The 21,550-nt window shown below is 37.1% G+C and overlaps 1 pseudogene; it reads right to left on the bottom strand.

Moving 5' to 3' along the window:
* Window positions 1–3,091: 3,091 nt before the first annotated feature.
* Window positions 3,092–3,486, bottom strand: LOC110193825 (histone H2A.V pseudogene; annotated as a pseudogene).
* Between the last annotated feature and the right edge of the window lie 18,064 nt (window positions 3,487–21,550).

Below are 21,550 nucleotides of genomic sequence, written 5' to 3'. Positions count from 1 at the left end.
TTTTTATTGTATCCCCTTCATGACAATGGAAAACACCCTTTAGAGAGTAGACTCTACATAATTTGATATATTATTTAATGGCTCACTTGACATAATGTATATCATTATGAGCAGTAGAATATTAAACATCATATCTGTCTCTGCATCTCTCGAGGAATCTTCTGTCATCTCAACACAGGCATGGGAGAGATACCTCATTAGATGAAAGCCTTTAAGGCTATATTTTGTTCTAGCAAATCAAATATCAGGTGACTGTGAATAATATTTGTGAAAGTCTGGCTATTCCTTTCTCATATTTTCATCATGATAGCCTTAATAATGTCTACTCAAATATGCCATCCTTAAAACTTCCTGTCATACTATAGATCTCAAATTTATAACTGTGCTAACTTCATGATCTGAACTCTGAAGTTTTCATCTGTCACCAAAATCTGTTGTCCTGTTATTCCTTCTGCATCACTCCTCCTCAACATAGTCTTTGTTCTTACTGTCCTCCAGTTCTTTTATCCCTTCTTATGCTTCCAGTCTATCATGATCTGGTCTTATTTTCCTTCCTTCACAAATTGAAAATTAAAGTTTACCAGCTCATATATTCATCATTCTCTACCTTTGATTCCTTGCTGACTTGTACCTTGCTGATTCTCAATCCTATGGGACTGTAACCAACCTCTTTCTGTGCTTCTACTCCTACAGTGCTAGACAACACTAGAAGAGGTCCCCAACTGTGTTTACTGGGCTAACTACAAATTTGTGTTATAGTAATCTATTTTTTTGTGATTGACTACCACACTCTTTGTGGTAGCAGTTCTGAATCTTCACCTCTCTCTTCAAGCCCCCTTTCCTCCCTACTGCCACCATCACTGAGCAGAGAAGCTCATTTCCTATTTTTCTGAGAAAAATCTTTACTCAGAAGATATAACATTAAATAACAAAGATGTCTTGGTATACTGTAATGTCTGGTTACACAGGGAGTGAGTGCAACAACATAAAAAAAAACACATTTGATGATAAAAATCAAGAGCCATGTGTTAAGCAACTCACCAAGCCAAGTAGTAAAACCATCAAAATTCATTTCTCTATAAAAGTAATTGACTTTGTGAGGTCACAGTTCTGTAATATAAAACAGTTGGCCTATATTCAGCAACCAAGAGAAATAAAGCCAGCTTGACTATCCCTAGGTAACAATAAAATGGGGGACCTACACTTAAATAGAACAGGCCCTTTCCTGTAAATACCCAGAGTCTTATTACAAGACTTACAAAATGTAGAAGCAATGGTAGGATTACAAAAAACTGCTGGACCCTGAATAGGTAAGTTGCTTATGAAATGCAGTCCTACCAAATCTATTAAGCCACAAGAATTTATACTGATGGCAGTGAGGAAGTCAATATATATAGTGTTTAAAGAAGTACCATATTGGAGGGGTGAGTAATATTTTCATTGTTTATTAAAGTATTTTGTTGACCTCAGTTGATTTTCTTCTGATCTGGTCCACTTCTTTAAGGCTGTGGGGCATTGTTAATTTCCAACGTTGATTTGATGAGAGCTGAGGAAGAGGAGAAATAAAGCCGGTGCATGATCCAAAAAAGAAATGGTTCTGTGCATAGCTCAGGCTGTAGCTCCAGCTATGGCTCCAGACACAGCTCTGCACCATTCAAGAAAAAAGGAAGTAGATTGGAACTTTCACCTTATAATCCCTTTTCCTCCAGCCAATTTCTAAATATTTTACATGACATAGAAACTGTATTTTTCCTTTCATTTTCTTTGACTTTTTACCATCTGTATTCATGTGTGTGGGGGCCATTTTGTATAGACTAATGTACTCAGTGAATTTCAGGGCCCACCAGCCTACATGTCCTAAGACCACAACATGCACCAATGGCCCCACAGAGATGCCTAGGGAAGAGTTATTCTTGAAGAAGGCCAGAGTCATCAGCTATTAATATAGCTTCCTTCCTCTCTTTTTATCTGTCATCTTCTGCCAGGAAGACCTTGTTGGCTTCTGATTATGATACCCATATGTAACCCATTTCCAAGGGGCTTGGGTTCTGAGCCACATGGATTCTGTGACAAATTAAAGGTATCCTTCTTATAGAATGGTATAGGACATTGCCTGCACTCTGGATCCTGACCAGCAGGCTCAATCTCTCTGGTCCTACCCTATTGCCATAATCCTCTCCCCAGTTCTTGCAATACTTAGGAAAAGGTTCTTTTGAGGGTAATCAGCAGTTGCTAAAGACTGTTATAATCCATTAGCTCCATGCAGCAACTTCAGTAATTGTCAGTCTCCCTAGCTTCTTGATTCATGCAGGGTCCTCCTGCTGCCTCCAAAGATGAGACAAGCAGTGCTTCCCTGACTCACTGTCACACTCTTTTACCACAAATTCATAAATGATAGGGTGGTCAAGAGAAAAGAATACTGCTTTTCTGTACCAACTTCTCACCCAAGAAGGAATATTTGTGCCTCATTAATTCCTAATGAAATCTAGAGGGGTTGTTTTGAAACAACAGCCTTCTGGATGAGTAAAACTATTATTCAATAGGAAAGGGGATGAAAGAAATACAATACAGCCACTGGTCACTGTTCTTCATTTTTACTTGTATTGTCCTGTATTTATCACAGTTTCTGTTGAACATTTTTTTTGTTTGTTTTTCAAGTTTTGGGGATGGGGTTTCACTTGCCTTCTTCCCTCCTAGTTCTCTGTACTTGCCCATCCCAGAACAAATCATTCTGTGTCCTGTGACTTTAGGAGAGAGAGAGAGGCTTTTTTTTTTAGCAGCCGGACTTGATATTGTCAACTTTGGAAGAACTGAACATGAATAAAATGTGGTTTTGGGGTTTTTTAAATGGTTTTATTAGTCTATTTTTGTATAAAATACATGGGAAGAAACCTAGGCAATCAACACACAACTTGCTGCCACATGACAATATACTTTGTCAAATTTGGAATCTAAAGAACATAAAAATGTTTTATAATGTCTACGATCGATTGTCTATGTTTATCCATTGACCTATTTTGGAAAATTCCATATATCTCCATTATTTCTTCTGTTCTAGTTCCAGTAAAATGACAGGGAGGATGAGGGGTGGTTAAAACAACACTCTGTGAGGTTTTCTGCTATCCTTCTTTCCAATTAGAGACTTGTGAATGTGAGGAATCACACCCCCACCAGCAACAGTAGCTTTCATAAGGGAGTCCAACTCTTCATCATCATGAATTGCAAGTTGTAAGTGACAAGGAGTGATATGCTTTCCTTTGAGATCTTTAGAGACATTACTTGCCAATTCCAGCACCTCAGCAGGGAGATACTCCAGAATTGCAGCACTATATACTGCAGCAGTAGCACCTGCTCATCACTGGCTTGTGGTAAGCCTTTAAGTGTGTCTGGATATGGCCCACTGAGAACTGTAGTCCAGCTTTTTGTGAGCTAGACACTGCCTTAGCCTTGCCTTACACTGTCTTTTCCAGCTTTGCCTCTAGCCATGATCTCCTCCCTGAGTAGCTGTGAATCCCTTTCACCAGGATTTTTTTTTTTAGTATATAAAGGGCAGTGTGGCCTCTGTTTATTAAGAAATCTTTGAAAGACAAAGGTTCACAAAAGTATCAATATCTATTTACAACTTCTGAGAGATTTCTAGGACCCAATGGACCATGGAAATCCTGAGGCAGCATGTGGGGGGAGAGAGTTACTGGCTATATGCCAATTTTCATGTCCCGGGACACAGAGGAGACCAGTAACAAGGTAGAGACCAAGAAAGCATTGTGAGCTAGGGCTGCTGCTCCTGTATCCTGATGGCCACTTCCCTCCTCCCTGGGCCCAACATCTTGCTGAGCCCCTGAGGCAGATGAAGCAGCAGATGGAGGTCTGTCAAAGACATTCACTCCAGCTACCCCAACTGAAGTAGGAGAAAAATTCTCTATAACAGGATGATTTAGGATTTCCTCAAGTATACATTTCAGATTTGATAAGAGAGCTCCATGAAGGCATGACACTGTTGAGAGGTAAATGAATGAATGTAGTTTGCTTAGAGGTTTTAACCTGATCATTCTCAGAACTAGACTGGTGGTTTCTTGTTCCTTCTTTTATATTGTTGTCTATATTCCCCATACCATCACCTACTTTTGACATCCTACCCATCTTCTAAGGCTCAGCTGAAATGCTTCCTTTTCCAGAAAGTCTTCACTAATCCCTCCAACATGAAGTGATCCCTCCATCATCTGACTTCCTATTAGCACCTCGTATGCACTTGTTATAGTCTCTAATTCATTTTCTATCTAGCAATTATATATTCAATAACCCCTCCTTGGAAGCTTTAGTTTGTTTCCTGCATAGATTTGGACTGGATGATCTCTAAGGTCCCTTCCAACTGTGAGATTCTTTGTTTCTATGATTCATGTCTTGAGAGACACTGTGGTATAGTGGGCTGGCCTCAGAGTCTCAAGGACTACATGGCCTAGGAGTGTAGAGGGCTGGCCTCAGAGTCAGGAAGACCTGGCATCAAATCTTGCCTTTGACCTCTACTGGCTATGTAACCCTGGGAAATTCACTTAATATAACATCTTGGTATCTCTAGGCAACTCTCTAAGACTGTAAATTGCAAAAATGGTTCAGTCTTCAGTGGTAAAGAGAGTCCCTCACATAGAATTCCAACTTCGCTGCAAAACTGGGAAGTGAGACATCCAGACAAGATCCATAATTATTACCTCAAATACTTCCCGGTGCTGTTTAAATTTTTAGAATAGCATTTTACCAGCCCCCTCTCTTATTCAAACCTGAGTCCATCCTTCTTAATTTGTCAGATATTTACTACTAAATTGAGGCAATACTAATGACTTCTGAAAATTTAGGACAATTACATGTTTTTGTATTTTATAAAATGCAGTCACCATTTATGTCTCTCAAAAGATCTACAACAAGAAGAAACTAATACATTGACTGAGGAGCTAAAAGGAATGTGCCAAAAAGTCCCAAAAGTATGAATGGCAACTCACTAGCCCCAAATGTATTATCCTATGATTTATCATTATTATTGATTTGGAATATTGAAGAAACCTCTTGAAATTATATTACCATTTATTCCACCTTTATTGATTATCTGATTTTTTCTCTCAGTTCTATACCCATGGCTTCATCATGTACTAAAAATCCATAAAACAAGTAAAAACATATGGGAATGCTGGATTTTTCATATCCTTGTGGAAAAATTTTCTCTATATAATAGATGCCACCAACACAATAACATGGAAAGCAATTGGCTTCAAACTTGATGTCTTTCAGGGAGATCATTTAACCGTACTAGGGCCCTGCCCAGCCTTGCATTTATCATCATCACTCCAGAATACAATGGAGTATGATGTTCAAGTTAAAGAAGGAATTGTACTAAATCATTGTATTAATAATTTGATTACATGAATACATCAAGTTATATGGATCTACTAATAAGCACTTTAAACACTACTTATCTAGTGGAAACTTTTCCATAAAGTATCAAAATGTCATTTGGACTCAAAAAATGAAAAATTCTTAATATGCATCAAGGAGAACGGAGAGTAAAACTTTGATCCTGAATCCTAAGGTCAAATTGACTCAATGGCTGGAAGTCATAATTTTAAAATCTCACTCTTCTCTAGGCATGGAACATAGAATATAAGACTTTTAGAGGGAAAGCTAAGTCTGCATGTTCTAAGAAACTGGTTGGTATCCTGAAGTCAAAGCCTAATGATCAGAACATATTTAGAGCAATGCTTCCCAATCCAAACCAGCCTTAATGTGTACTTTTGGTTTGGTAAAGGTAAATTTGGTCAAATCAAAGGCAATGAATCTAGATACTAAAAAAAAAAATAACAAGGTTAATGAAACATAGAGTTCATCCTTCCAAGGCAGCTATAAAACAATTAAAAACTCATGGTCAAAAAAAAGATTGATAGATATTCTCAGGACACATTATAAACATTTCCAAAAAGTTCAGAAATTCTTTTGGAACAATTGAATCTTACAAAATAATGACAATTTGTTGGTGTTGTTCAGTCATTCATTCACGTCCAATTATTTATGACCCCATGGACTACAGCACACCAGACCCTTTTACTCATGACACATCATGTGATGGACATATTACATCATGTGATAGACATGTTAAGTAACACACAGTGTCATATGAAAGATATACCTTTGGCTGCATATAATCAGTCTGATTTTGATATCAACCATCTGGTGATGTCCATATGTAGAGTTATCTTTTGGGTTGTTGAAGAAGAGTGTTTGCTATAATCAGCAAGTTATCATGACAAAACTCTATTAGTCTCTGCCCTACTTTGTTTTGTACTCCAAGGCCAAACTTGCCTGTTATTCCAATTATCTTTTGATTTCCTGTATGAATGAAGGGACAGGAAAACATCAATATAGAAGCCAGGGATCACCAGGTTGATACCTGTAGACTACATGAATTCTGCCCATTTACCTCTCAATCTCTAATAGGTAAACTCTAATGAGTGGCCTTTAGCATTATCACATTTGGGACTGATATAAAGATGATATATTTTTATCCAGAAGGCACTTTAGAAGTCGTCTAATCCAAATCTAATTCATCATTTTATTGATGAGGAAACTGAGACCTATGAAGGTTGAACAAATTATCCAAGGTCACAGAAATTGTAATAAGAGAGTCAGAATTTGAATCCCAGACCTTTGACTTCAAATCTAGTGCTTGTTCAACATTCCATGCAGCTTTGGAAATGCTCTCTTGATGACCAGAGCAGTCTAAAATAAATAGGATACTTCAGGAGGTAAGAATAATAAGAATTCTTTATGTTTGATAACACTCTAGCTACAATCCCCTATTTTAGTTCTCAATTATATTTGGATTCTCCTTGCTGCTTTCCCTATATTCCTACAGTGCTGCAGATCCTACAATGCAGTCAGACAGTTTGCACCATGCTAAAAAATGAATGTTTATAAAAGGAGATAAATAGAACACTCTGGATATGTTAGCATGGCAGCTTCCTGCAAAGAGCTTGAAGCACTTCAGAGAAATTATCACATACATCCAAATAATATCTCAGTGAGAGAAAGATAGGACTCAAGTACTGCTATCAACCAAGGTCACACAGCAGGCCAGTGTAAAAGGCAGGATTTAAAGAAAAACCTCCTGGCCCCCATCCAACACTTCTATCAAATCCTCCTGCCTGCTTCCATATTAATCAGTGTTAAAGAACACACTCTCAGGAGTAGGATGTGAAGGCTATCTGTCTATGCAGCTTCCTTTCTTTATCCTGAAGCTTCTTTCCTCTTCAGTAAGAACTTTAGAAATTTTAAAATAATAATAATAATAATAATAATAATAATAATAATAATAGTAATAATAATAATCTCTGTCTGCTCATTACTCTGCCAGCCAGGTGACAAGTCAACCTGCCTCTTCCATCAATGTTGGCCTAGGAGTAAACAGGGGAGCATCAACGCCTCCTTAGCTTGACTGTGAATGCCTCCAAACTCTTTTCTGAGGTCTAAGTTCATGATTGTGACTAAGTTCAGGTGTTTCATATTTAAGACAACACCCTTCCTTCATTCAGTAGGACATTTCCCAAACCAGAATCTAAGCATTTATCGCTTTAAAAAAAATCTTAAATCAAGCATTGCAACCAGTGATAACATATGCTAAAGACGAAAATTTAATATGCTTAAAATGTCTACTGGCCTACAAAAAGCACAGTACAGCTGCTAAGATGATTATCTTAGCTGCTGATGAAAACAACTCAGCTGATTTTTGTGGAACCAGATAAATAAAAATCAATTTACAAGTTCCATTTGAGCCTCTTTCAGGCAGCTGGGTTAATACATATATATTTTATATCTTTAAACAACAAGCTAGCAAATAATTTTATATTGCTGATTACATGAACGAATTCTGTCCTGGTAAATGCTAGCAAGTGGCCCTGGCGTGACACATTGGCAGCTGTACTGTTAATGTAATATATCTATTTTAAATTCAAATTCAAGGAACATTTATTAAGTGTCTACTAATTATACATAAGGCCCAGTACCAAGCAAAGATGAGGATACAAAGATAAATAAGGTACAGTATTGGCATCGTGGAATCTATAAGCTAGTATCAGAAATTACATATACATACATTACAGTAAAGCAAAGCAAATCATAAGCCTAATACAATGAAAAGAACACTGGATTTAGAAACAGAAGATGTGGGTTCAAATCTCCTCCATAACTAGTAGCTTAGTATATTCTGATGCTTACTACCTATGTGGCTTTGGGTAAATCATTTAATCTCCATGGGGCTAAGGTTCTTCATCTGTAAAATGAAGCGAGCCATCTAGTGATGGCTACAGAGGTCCCTTCTACCTCTTAAAATCTATCATTCTGTGACTAGATGCCCTCTGAAGTTCCCAGATCTATGATTCAATGATCCTAAAATAATAAATGCATAGGGAAATATAAACAAAGTGTTTTGATAAATTCAAGAAGAGATAGACTATTTCTGGTTAGGGGAATAAAGGAAGGCTTCCTAGAAGAAACAACATTTGAACTGGACTTTAAATGATAAGTTTCTAAAATACTCATTCAAATGGATCTGAGCTCATTGATTTTCCCTCTAACAATATAACTCCTAATCCATCCATGCCTGACCTTGCCCATATTCTCCCAAAATTTTACCACAAGGTGCCCACCCAACATGCTGGAGGCCTTCCTTTCTTTCTCTTAACATCATAAGGGTAGGGGGCAGCTAGATGGCTCAGTGCATAGAGCACCAGCCCTGGAGTCAGGAGGACTTGAGTTCAAATCAGACCTCAGATATGACACTTAACACTTACTAGCTGTGTGACCCTGGGCAAATCATTTCACCCTATTGCCTAGCCAAAAAATAAATAAATAAATAAATAAAACATCATAAGGGAATCAGTGAAATACACTGGCTCTCCACTTGTTTTTCTTTGATTGTGTCATTGACCTATCTTCTCTGTCATGCAATTCCTTTATGATATATCTTATTCTTGCTCTTCTTTGGAAGAATATCCTGTAGAGTATCAGACTAAAAAATTGTAGTAGATGTGGGATGGGAAAAAAAAAAGAAGAAAGAGAGGTCCCATTCCAAGCATTGGAACACAGCATGGGCAAATAAACAATCAGGAAAGGGCAGGACAAGATTGGGGCACAGATCTCAAGTGACATAATTACTGGGTCACCTGAAATTTTAATTCTGCAGCTATTGTGGTGTTCCTTGATTCATATGAATATATTTTTTTTTTCAAAGAATAGGCTTTAAAAGGTAGGCTTTAATGAAAGGGAGCAATTTAGAAGCATTGAAAACATGGAACAAGGAGGGGAACATAATGAACACAAGAGATAATAAGGAAGAAGAGCCGGAGTGTTGCAGTGTTACTACAAGAAATATCTAAAAACCCAGATATATGATTGGCATTCTGAGTGAAAGATCTATAAAAATATATGGACAAAAGTCACACAGAATGAAAAGGCATGGATGGGTTGGGATCTGCCTCAATCAAGGGAATGCCCACACCACTGTTAAGACAGACCCACCCATAATGAAGTAATATAAAATTTGTGTGGAAGATGTGAAGAATTACCAGCCTCAGAAAAAACAGAGCCTATATCATCTTCAGAATGTTTTCAGGGCAAAGAAACTTCATTTCTGTACTTTGTCTTGTCCACCTATGTATAGAATCTCTGGTCAACACATTGAGATGGGATTTGAGATCAGGGCCCCAAGTAAAAGAAAGATAGATTCACTTTTGCTCTACGTGAGAGAATTTTTTCATAGTGTTGCCTTCGAAAACTTGATGGATAGCTCAACATGAAGATGCTAAAGGGAAAAAAATGAAATATAGACAAATGATGAGCCAAGTGGCATCTTTTGAGCTAGAATCCTATGATATGTCAGAGAGTCCTGGCTGCCTTCAAGGCTCAAGCTAAAAGAGGCTTTTGACAGCATGTGTTAATGACAGCCCAGCACACCATGAAGTATAATGAGGAGACAAAATCTTCTTGAATAAAATTACCCTATGCACCAAATTTTGAGGTGATTTATAAACTCTAAAGTCAAACATTTAGATGCAAATAAATTATTATCCAGATAACTACCAAATCTCAAATAATGACACATTGATGGAAATGAGATTTCATTAGTATGAGCACTTTCTGCTAAACATATTTGCATTGATACAGTAGTATATATCAGAATACCTCCATGCCTTCTCATACCTTAAGATTCTGGTCTGTGTGTATGCATATCATCCTACAAATCTTCCACATAGAATCCAATGCCCTAGAGGCCCTATTGTTGTTCCCTTAAACCATTAAGGGTGCCTGAGGACCACCAGGGCTATGCATATGTTGTAATTCATTCTCATTTGGCCTACCTCCTTCTCTATTTTTTCTTTAACCCTGATCTCTGATTACATTGATGTAGGGAACTATCAACAAGTAAACTCCCTCTACCAATACATATCAGCATTTCTCAGCAAATTACAGTCTTAGAGAGTTTCCTCAGTCAGAAATGACTTACCTACAGTCACACAGCCAGTATTTGTCTGAGTTAAGACTTGAACCTAGGTCTTCCAAGCTCTGAGAATAGCTACCTACTATTCCTCATTATAGTTAGAAATGTTCTCAATAATGTATTTATAACTGAAAGGAAATGACATTTAAAAATCTATAATATTTTTTAGAAATTCTATACTGCAAGTGTAATATAGACTAAAAAGCAAACTTCCCCCCAAAGCTATGTGCCTCCAGTCAATTTTTTTTTTCTTGCAGTCAGCTACATGGTGCAATGGATAGAGCTTGAGGCCTTGAGTCAAGAAGACGAGTTCAAATCTGGTCTCAGACACTTCTTAAGTGTAAATTTCAGGCAAGTAACTTAACCTCTATTTGCCTCAATTTCTTAACTGTAAAATGGGGATGATAATAGCACCTACTTTAGAGAGTTGTTGTGAAGATCAAAGGAGATACTTGTTTTATTTCTAGGGGCAACTGGTAGCATAGTTTACCAGTTCTAGAGTCAGGAAGATCTGAGTCCAAATTCTCTCTCAGATACTAGGTTTGGTACTCTGGGTGAGTTGCTTAACCTCAGTTTGCCTCAGTTTCCTTGACTATAAAACAGGTATAATAATACCACCTACCTCTCAAGGTTGTTATATGTACCAAATGGGATAATATATGTAAAAAGTGCTTAGCACAGTGCCTGGCCCATAATAGGCTCCTTATAAATATGTATTCCATTCCTCTCCATCTCCTTCATTACCTCAAAGATCCATGATTGGGTTGTTTGGGGTTTTGGTTTTGGTTTTTAGGCATGGGTACTCCAGTGATTCAGACTATCTGCTCTGTCACATGATAGATGAGTTTTAAGTATTTGTAATGGTTTTAAGTGTTAAAGTGGCTGAACAACCCATAGCCCCACTGAGCTTCCTTGAACATAGCTGTACTAGTCCTAAGACAGAAGATGTTAATAGCCAATAAACATTTATTAATCACCTTCTCTGTGGCAGGCACTGTGCTAAGAACTAGTAATACAAAAATGGAAAAAGAAAAACAGTCCCTATTCTCAAGGAGTTTACAGTCTAACGGGGGGAGACAAAACACAAAAGGTAGCTGAAAAGGATAGGGGAAGGAGAAGGTACCTGACATTGGGGCAAGGTTATTCAGAGAAGTCCCAGAGAAGGGAAGCCAGGTAAGAAATGAGGATATGTCTGAACTGAAAGCTCTCCTCAAATGAAGGTTTGATGTTCTTGGCCCCACCCTCCAAACAGAAAGCAGAGGATAGCAATGAGAAATTATATGTAACAGCTGGCATTTAGGCAGCCTTCTAAGGCATACAAAGCACTTTATAAACTGTATCTCATTCCTTTTCATAGCATCACTGGGAGGTAGGCTGCATTATTGTTGTTGTTGTTATTGTTGTTCTTCACTATTATTTTATGAATGAGGAAGCTGAGGCTGAGAAAAATCAAGAAACTTCCTAGAAAATATCAGAAGCAAGATTTGAACCCAGGTTTCTGTTGACTTTATGTCCAGTGTTATTTACAGTATAGCACATTACCCTTCTTGCTTGAAGTCTTTCCAGCTTAGAAGGACTTGCCAAAGTTTGTATTCAAATGACATGATCTTTGGGAACCCTTTGGTGGCTACTGTACATTGTTTCTATAGAACATGATGTGTAAGAGGCAAGTGGAAATCACTGACAGCCCTGCCTCAAACCAAGGGTGGAGCTGTGTGACCTTGGGGGAAGCATTTATTAAGCACCTAATGTGTGCCTGGCACAGTGCTAAGCACTTTATAAACATTAACTATTTTGATCCTGCCTATTACGTGCCAAGTACCATGCAAAGTGCCTTACAAATGTTATCTCATTTGATCCTCATAACTACCCTGGGAGGTAGGTGCTGTTAATATCCCCATTTTATAGATGAGGAAACTGAAGTGGACAGATATTAGATGACTTGCCCAGGGTCACATCATAGAAAGTATCTGAGGGATGATTTGGACTTAGGCCTTCCTGGCTCCAGGCCTAGCCATCTATCCACTGAGACACCAGCTGCCTCTCTGGTGAGATTATTCGACCTTTCCCCATTCACTAGAAGGAGAACACAGGAATGAGCTCTACTGAAAGGTCAAGGCGGTGTGCTGGAAAACCACACTAATGATAAGGACCAGAGAGTTTAAGTTATTTCAGAGATCTACTATTGCCATAGCATAGCCTGGAGTTCAACAGTATATCTTTTCAATTCCAAAGTGATGCAGTAAAGGCATTCTAACGTGTAAGTGTAATTTCCTCCTGAGTCCTGTGAAATAAGGAAGGAGATAAGAATCTTAATGGCAAATGGGGCATGAGCTATTTTTGGAGATTTTCCCAGAGTTAAAACTATAGGTGAGAGCAAAGGAGCCAAAGTATGATAAATTTATGAAACATTTATGCAAATAATTTCACATTTCTAAGTCGAAACTGAACTGAAAGAAACTTAGGCTATGACGCTAAGAATTGGTGATACAAGAGGGATCCTGATTGTTGATGCCCAGCTATTAGACCTTCTTCTTCCCGTGCCCACATGATAGTAAGTACTGCTGCACATAGGAAAATTTCACACACTATATGCAAAAGAATCAATCCTTCACTTTCTCCTTACTTTCCTTTCTCCCTTGTTTCTTCCTTTTCTTCCTTCCTTCTTCTTCCTCCTTCCTTCCCTTACTTCTTCCTTCTTACCTTCCTTGTACTCTAGGGGATGCTTAAGCTCACCTAAAGGGTACTTGGAAGTGGTTTGGACTAAATGGTTTTTAAGGCTCCTTCCTGTTCTGTCAGTCTACATGCCCAGGAAAATACAGTAGAAATAATGTAATGGTTTTTCCAAAGACTATTTCACTAATGTTCTAGCAAGTCATCATCGGTCAAGTCAACAGTAAGCGCTATGTGCCAGGCACTGTACTAAGTCTGGGAATATGAATAAAAGCAGAAAGTCAATCTTCCAGGAATTGAAATTCCAATGGAGAAAGACAGAACAAAAAAGGAAGCTAAAAGTATGCTCTGGGGAAGGAATAAAGATACCCAATATGGGGCATGGCAGAGAAGGATGAGGGCAGCCTAGAGATGACTAAAGACATGGCTAGCCTGGACATCCTTCTTAGGTGGAGCTTGTAGAAGGAGCCATTCAATCAGATGGAAAGAGGTCATGGGACAGAGGGTATTTCCATGTGAATTCCAAGGCTAGAGTGAGCTTTCAAGAAGAGATTTCTGGAGCATGGCTCAGAAATTCTTCATTGCAGCCTGGAGACTTGGCTGACCTTGGCAGCCTTCTTCTTCCCTGCCACTCTACTCCCACCCCACCCTCACCCAATTTATTATTCATTTTCTTTTAACATAAAAAATTTTGAGTTCCAAATTTTCTCCCTCCCTCATGCCGCTTTCACACACATTGAGAAGAGAGGCAATATAATGTCAATTGTACATGTGAAATCATCCAAAGCATATTTCCATATTAGCCATGTTGCAAAAAAATAATAATAAAAGCAAGAAAAACAAAGAAAGTGAAAAAATTACAGTTCAATTTGCACTCAGCTTCTTAAATAGAGGTCCTGGGAAAAGTCATCCAGTGAGAAGGCGAGGTCATAGGGACAGACGGTACTTCCAGGGTATGAATGCCAGGACTTCTTTGCACCCAGTTTCCTTGTCTATCAATTGATAGAATTGGACTAGATGACCTCCATGGTCCTTTCGGCTCTCAATCCATTAATTTTTTGAAATCTAAAGTCATAGTACTTTACCAGTTTTGTAAAGAAACTAAACATAAACCAGAATTTTCTCTTGGTTTAGATTCAAGCTAGATTTTTAAAAGTTTGTTTCTTTGAGTTCTACTTTCACTTTTTTGTTTTGTTATCTTAGTCTTTGGATTTTTTTTTTATGAAGAAACAAAGCAAAGAAATGGACACATTTTTTGAATTCTAATAGAAAATGTTGTCAGTTGTAGGTGTTCCCACAAACCTGAATGAGTATGTCTTCAATACTGAAGAAAAAAAAAGCAAAGGTTTTGTTTGTTCACGTGTTTGTTTTTAAAGCTCCAAAGAATTCCCAGCTTTCAATACAAGCCAAAAGTATTTGTAGAAAATAGGTTTTACAGAGTTTTGCCAATCATGTTGCATTTGACCTTTTGTGGTAGAAGGTTAAGTCTCATACTGTGTTAATTAAAATAATTTACTTGTCCAAATGAAGTTCAATTGTATTAGCTGGTACTTATACTTAGCAGAACTTTCACACATAACTAAAATAGCCTAATGAACCCAGAGGTCAAAAAGTGCACTAGCAGGTTGACATTTGTCTCCAGTGGAAAAGAACTGGGCCTCTGGAAAATCACTGACAGAAAAGTTCTTAAAATATGTGAGATTTGGTATTAATTGTTTTACAGAGAATACGTCAAACTGCTATGTGAAAAACTGACTGTACCTTTGAAAGGTCTGTTAGAAATGAGGCATTACCAAGAAAAGTGATGTGTCAAAAATAACCAAGAAGGAAGGCAATTTCACAAATTACTGTCAAATGATGTCTGACAGAAACAGCTTCTGAAATACAAGATGGGCATTTAAACCCGTCCCCTAATGCAGTAGCTTTTTGAATGCCTGAGCTAATACAAATAGTTTAGTGTAGAGTTTGGGAGGGAGGAAAAAAGAAGGAAAGGAAGGAAAGAGGAAGGAAGGAAGGAAGGAAGGAAGGAAGGAAGGAAGGAAGGAAGGAAGGAAGGAAGGAAGGAAGGAAGGAAGGAAGGAAGGAAGGAAGGAAGGAAGGAAGGAAGGAAGGAAGGAAGGAAGGAAGGAAGGAAGGAAGAGGGGAAATGTGGGAGAGAGGAAAAGAGAAAAGATAGAAGGAAAAAAATGTAAACAGAACTATCTATTTAACTCCTCTATATTTTCAACAACGTCTATCTATTAAAATCTTACTGAATTGTGTCATCTCTCAGACTATTTCTCCACCATGGCACTACACAAACTAGCAGTTTCATCTAGCTGCATACTTGAAAATAGTGTCCCAATCTATGCTATTTCCAGGTGTGTTCTCACAGGAAACAGGTCTCATGTGGAACATTTGAAGCATATTAAGAACATTTGCTTCTTAGCTCATGTTTCTATTTGTTTCCTATACATACCATACTCAGTTCTTTTACAAGGAACCCATTAAAAGCTGTTATTTTTTATTATTTTTAGAACAGATCTTTTCCATATTCTTTGACTACAGAAGTCTCCATGTGATAGCCATATTACTTGTCCCATTTTACTGAAAATAGGGAGCTGTATTATATAGCAAGGAGCCTTAGACTTGGCATCCAAAGGCTTCCAGTGTTTACTTACCCCCTGATGCTGTCCAAGTCCTTTCATCTCTCTAAGATTCTGTTTTTTCTCCTGTAAAATGAGTATAATTATATATGACCCAGTTAAAGATTGTTGTGAGGAAACTACTTTACAAAATGTAAAGCACTATAGAAATAAGGGATTTATTACAAAGGCTTCACTCATATAGAAAAAGTTAATTTTCAATACAAACATAGGTTAGTAAATGCAAAATATGTACAAAGTGAATATGAAGTAATTTCTGGAATGGAAGAGAAGGCTCATTCAATTGGGGGATCAGATAAGGTCTGATAGAGCATGTGACAATTGAGCTGAGCCTTGAGGAAAATCAGGGATGCTAAGAGCAAAGATGAAGTGCACATGCACATTCCATACATGGAAACAGTCTGTGCAAATGCTATGCTGAAAAAGAGAAAGAAGGCCACTTTGTCTAGACCAAAAAGTATGTGAAGGACAAGGATATACAATAAGTCAGAAAAGTAGGTCCTATCCATACTGTGAAGAACTATTGATGTCAAATGAAAGATTTTGCATTTTATCCTGGGACAAAATGGCAGCCCCTGGACTTTCCTGAAGAAGAGAATGACATCGATGATAAGGCCTGTGCATTAGGAATACCAGTTCAGGTGCTATATAGAAGATGGATTAGAGTGGGTGACTACAAGCAGGAAGACCAATTAGAAAACTATTTCAATGATCCAAGCAAAAGCTGCTGAGGTACTGAATTAGGGCAATGGTTGTATTAGTAGATACAGAGGGGAGAAGTGAGAAAGATGTTGAAGCGATAGGTTCAATAAGACAACAACTTATTGAATATGGTCGGTGAGAGAGAGTAAAAATCCAAGAATGACCCTAGGTTTACAAATCTAGGTTACTAGAAGAAGCATGATACCCTCTGACAGAAACAGGAAATCAGGAAGACTGGTGGATTTGGGAAGAAAGGAGAGTTCAGTTTTAGACATGTTGGTTTAAAATAAAAATTTAAATGGTCCTACCTTCGATGAGTTTATATTCTGTTTATATTCTATATGACCAGTACAGATTTTTTTCAGGAATACTTATCTGTGATGATGTTATTTCAAAAATAGTGACAAGTATATTGCCAACTATATATTGCAGAAGTTATGAGTCCTTGTTCAACATGATAATGGGTTTACATAAAAGCATACATTATTGGTAAATAATGGTTTTGAATAATGAAAATTTACCTCAGTGATTGCCTCTGTCTGCTGTAAAAAATGCAAGATATTATCATTGTTGATAGCAAAAAGAGATTTTGTCCAAAACATTTAACTTGATCCATATAAATGGAGACTAAGAATGCAGTTAATTGGAACCCAGAGATAAACAGCTCTGTTCATATGCAGCATACACATTCATCATTTTACAGTTGAAAAGGTAAGTATGCCCCCATAAAACAAATTACCTTAAATTATGGAATCTGCTTTTGATTCATAATGATAATAATAACATCAACAACAACAACAATAATAATCTAGACAGTTTCTGCCAGAAAGGAGTATAATGGCTATATTAAGCCTTTTAAACTATTGTGAAAATGAATTAGCATTTTTCTCTCTTCTGAATAGGCACTTGGCTCCTGAGAATATGCTGCATAATTCCAGAGGCACCTTTTACATAATAAAAAATGTTCATATTTCATTGCCATCACATGAAGTCCAAACAATGATATTTCATTAACCTGCATGATAAGCTTCAAAAAAATAACTTTAGAAAGAAAGGAATGTGGTAAACTAACACCAAATGGCATGGGTGAGTGCTCCTTCCTCACACTGTCTTAAACCACTTCGCCTGGATCTCTACTTTGCATGCATCATACTCTACATGATAACTTTTGATACAGTTATTGTATTCCTCATAATAGTTTGTAAGCTCCTTGAAAGTAGGGCCTTTGTTGCCTTTCATATCCAATATCCACTTGCACAAAATATGCACTGAATACGTATTTGTTGAATATTGAATAAATGAACAAATTAACACATGATTAGAGATGAGGCGAAAGCATTGTTTAGGTATTGTTAATCAAGTATGTATAAATACTTCTGATGTTTTAATAAAACAGAATAGAAAAGTATTTCAACCAATGAGATTATAAATTGTCTAAGGCAGGAAGCATATCTTTGCATACTCCAGTTTTCAGAACCTAGTAGGTGTTGAATAGATATCGATTCCAAAAAAAGATGTATTTATATAGGCTATAAAGAGTAAATGAGGTTATATGAAATTCTAACATTTTTTTAAAAATGAGTATGCACAATATAAATTACTTAAAATGATACTTGCATTATTGTTTATTTTTCTGACAGGGCTCATTCATAGGCTTTAGGATCCTAGGATTTAGAGTTAGAAGAGATGTTAGGAGTCATGTAGTCGAACACTTTCTCTTTACAGGTGAGGAAATTGAGGCCCAGAAAGGTTAATTAAGTTGCCCAAGGCCACGGGCAACAGCAATGCTGGAATTCAAGCTCCTTTCTTCTGATTTTTATACCATCTTGTTGTATGGGGAATTTCTGCAATTCAACAATACACTGTTTTTGCATGACAAAAAGAAAATAGCTTTAGGATAACTGCTACAAATTGAACAGCTAATTCTGTAACTGCATATGTCAGCCCTCTGAATAATGTAGTTACCATTGTTTCCAGACCAAGAGCTAAAAGATGAATGCCTTATTTAATTTCTTTTACAGCAATGTTTGAGTCCCAGCTCTAATATTTACTATGGGTCATGTCATTGGCCCTCACTGAACCCATTTCTTCATCTGTAAAATGGAAATTAATACAACTTGCAATAACTACTGCATAGAATCTGGGGTAAGAAAGTACTTTGCAAACTTTAAATTACTTTAGAAATGAGCTATTATCATCTATGTAAATAATAATAATAATAATAATGACAGTATTGCTATAGCATGTTAAGACTGCAAATATCATCTCATCTTGTCTTCACAACAACTCTGGGAGGAAGATGCTATTATTATCCCCTTTTAGAAATAAGGGGACTCAGGGGCAGCTAGGTAGTGCAGTGAATAGAGCTCTGGCCTTGGAGTCAGGAGGACTTGAGTTCAAATCCAGCCTCAGACACATAACATTCACTAGCTGTGTGACCTTGGGCAAGTCACTTAACCCTGATTACCTCACCAAAAAGCAAAAAAAGAAAAAAAAGAAAGAAAGAAGTGGATTGTAGGCTGACAGTAGTTAAATGAGTTGTACAGCTGGTTAATGTCTGAGGCCACATTTGAATTCAGTTCTTCCTGACTCCAGATACTGAGCTCTATATTCTATGCCCCTTAACTGCCCATAATATAATTAAAACTCCATTCACAATTATAATTGTATTTAAAGTTTGTGCTCAATCTTACTTAATGTCTAAAAATTCCAATAAGATGTAAGGTCCTTGAGAAAAAGAATTATTTCATGTTTTTCTTTACATCTTAAGTGCCTACCATATTTCCTCACATAAGTAGGCACTTAATAACTGTTTGTTGAATTGAAAAAAAATGACATTCAAAAGAAAATACAAAAAAATCCTTGGCTCGTGGTATATATTCAAAAGACTTGTGAATACTATCTTGTAAACATTTCATCAGACAAATCAAATGAACTTTAATAGTCTTTTGTATTTATATGTCACACAAAGATAAAAAAAATTTTGGTTGGTCATTTAATAATATGCCTCATGGAAGTATTTTTGTTCCTATTTCACAGATGGAGAAAACTCTACTACGGAGTTGAAGGCCAGTTAGATTTCACAAGTAGCTTCTCTCATTCTCAGTCTCAAACCTATTTCCCAAAAAAACAAATTAGAAATCTCTTTGATATATCTAGCAACAGGATTCAGAGGTTGGCTAGATCCTTCTTCTGGAGAGCAACATGGAGTTCATACCTGTTGTGAGTAGGATAGTTTCAACTGGTTCTAATTCTGTAGATTGTTCTCCTATCCCCTTTCAGCTATCACAAAATCTACACTCTTGCTACCAAGGGAGACAAATGAGAGAGTATATTCACTTATTTATTTGAATTAATCAATATCCTCATCTCTCTCAAACCCCCCATGAAATCCCTGTTCCCCACTCCCTCGAGCTCTGAACATGGAATTTGGAAGACCTGAGTTCGAATCTGAACTCATACACAATAAATAGCTGTGGTTCACTGGAGAAGTTACTTAACCTCTGTTTGCCTCAGTTTCTTCATCTATAAAATAAGGATTATAATAGCACTTAACTTCTAGAGTTGTTGTGAGGATGAAATGAGATTGCTTAGTATAGAAAGTGTTTAGCATAGTGCCTGGCACATAGTAGGTGCTATATAAATGTTAGCTGTTGTTGTTATTGTTATTATTATTATTACTACTATTATTCACTCCCCCCCAAAAAAAACAATTGAGACTATTTACTGAAAGCTTCCCTTTCCCCCTCCACCTGAACTTATATCATTCAGAAAGTTTTTCCTTCTCTTTACTCATTCACTCCAATTTTGTATGAAGAGGTGGCCCTCCTCCTTGCCAAAAGCAATGCCTTCACATGCACCTTTGATCCCATCCCCTTCCAATTTCCCTGGCAGATTACTTCCTCTATTATCCCCACTCTCTTGTTAATTTTAAATTTCTCTGTATCTATTAACTACTTCTTTGTTGTTTAAAATTTACCCATTTCACCCTCATTCCTTCAAAAGAAACCTTCACTTGATCTTACCATGCCCACTAGCTATGGCTAATTCTTTAAAAGTCCGTTTACATTAAATGACTCCACTTTCTCTCTACTCACTCTTACTTAAATGCTTTATGATTTGGCTTTTGATTTCATCATTCATCTGAAACTGATCTCTCCAATGGATTGCTGGAATGCCTACTCTAATGGCCTTCTCAAATCTCATACTTTTGAACTCTAGGCACTATTTGACACGGTAAATACATTCTCCTTGATTCTACTTCCTTGCTAGATTTGCCAAAAATATTTTCTCTTGAATCTTCTCTTACCTATACAACAATCCTTTCTCAATCTATTTCCCATGTCATTTTACATTCCCAGTCTTCTTCATCCATGTTATGCCCCCTACCCATGGGTATCCTCCAGGGCTGTGTCATAGTATGTCTTTTTGTTTCAGTCTATGCTATCTCACTTGGTAATCTCATAAGTTCTTATGGGTCCAATTATCATCTCTCTGTGAATGATTCCCAGATCTATATACAACTCTATTTTCTCTCTTGAGCTACAGCTTACATCACTAGTTGCCTTTTTAGTTATCTCAAACTGGATGTCCTATAGGCATCCTAAATGGGTTGAGTGAATAGGACTAGGATCTGAAACTAGAGGGGTAAGTGGGCAGCTTTAAAGGAGTACAGTCAACTAAAAAAGTAAAAAGCTTACAGAGAATGCAGGAGCTCATAAATATAGAATTGTTTTCAACTACTTAAGTGTACGCAGGTAGCCAAAATGAGGAATGAGAAAAGATAGAGAAAAAATTCAACTACAATATCTCTCAGTAGGGAAACCTTGATAGCAGTAAGAAGGATTGGGGATAAACATATTTCTTGGGAAAAGGGATTACAAATTAATGCAAATGGAATTAAGAAAAAGGTTGAGGTGATGAAATGGGGTGGGTGGGATGAGAAAATGAAGATTCAGTAGCACAATTTTTTCTGCATGGGAAAGAAGAGTAA

This window comes from Phascolarctos cinereus, unplaced genomic scaffold (genome assembly GCF_003287225.1).
Source record: "Phascolarctos cinereus isolate Bilbo 61053 unplaced genomic scaffold, phaCin_HiC Scaffold_2;HRSCAF=192, whole genome shotgun sequence".
NCBI lineage: Eukaryota > Metazoa > Chordata > Mammalia > Diprotodontia > Phascolarctidae > Phascolarctos > Phascolarctos cinereus.
This window is presented reverse-complemented; position numbering and strand designations above follow the sequence as displayed.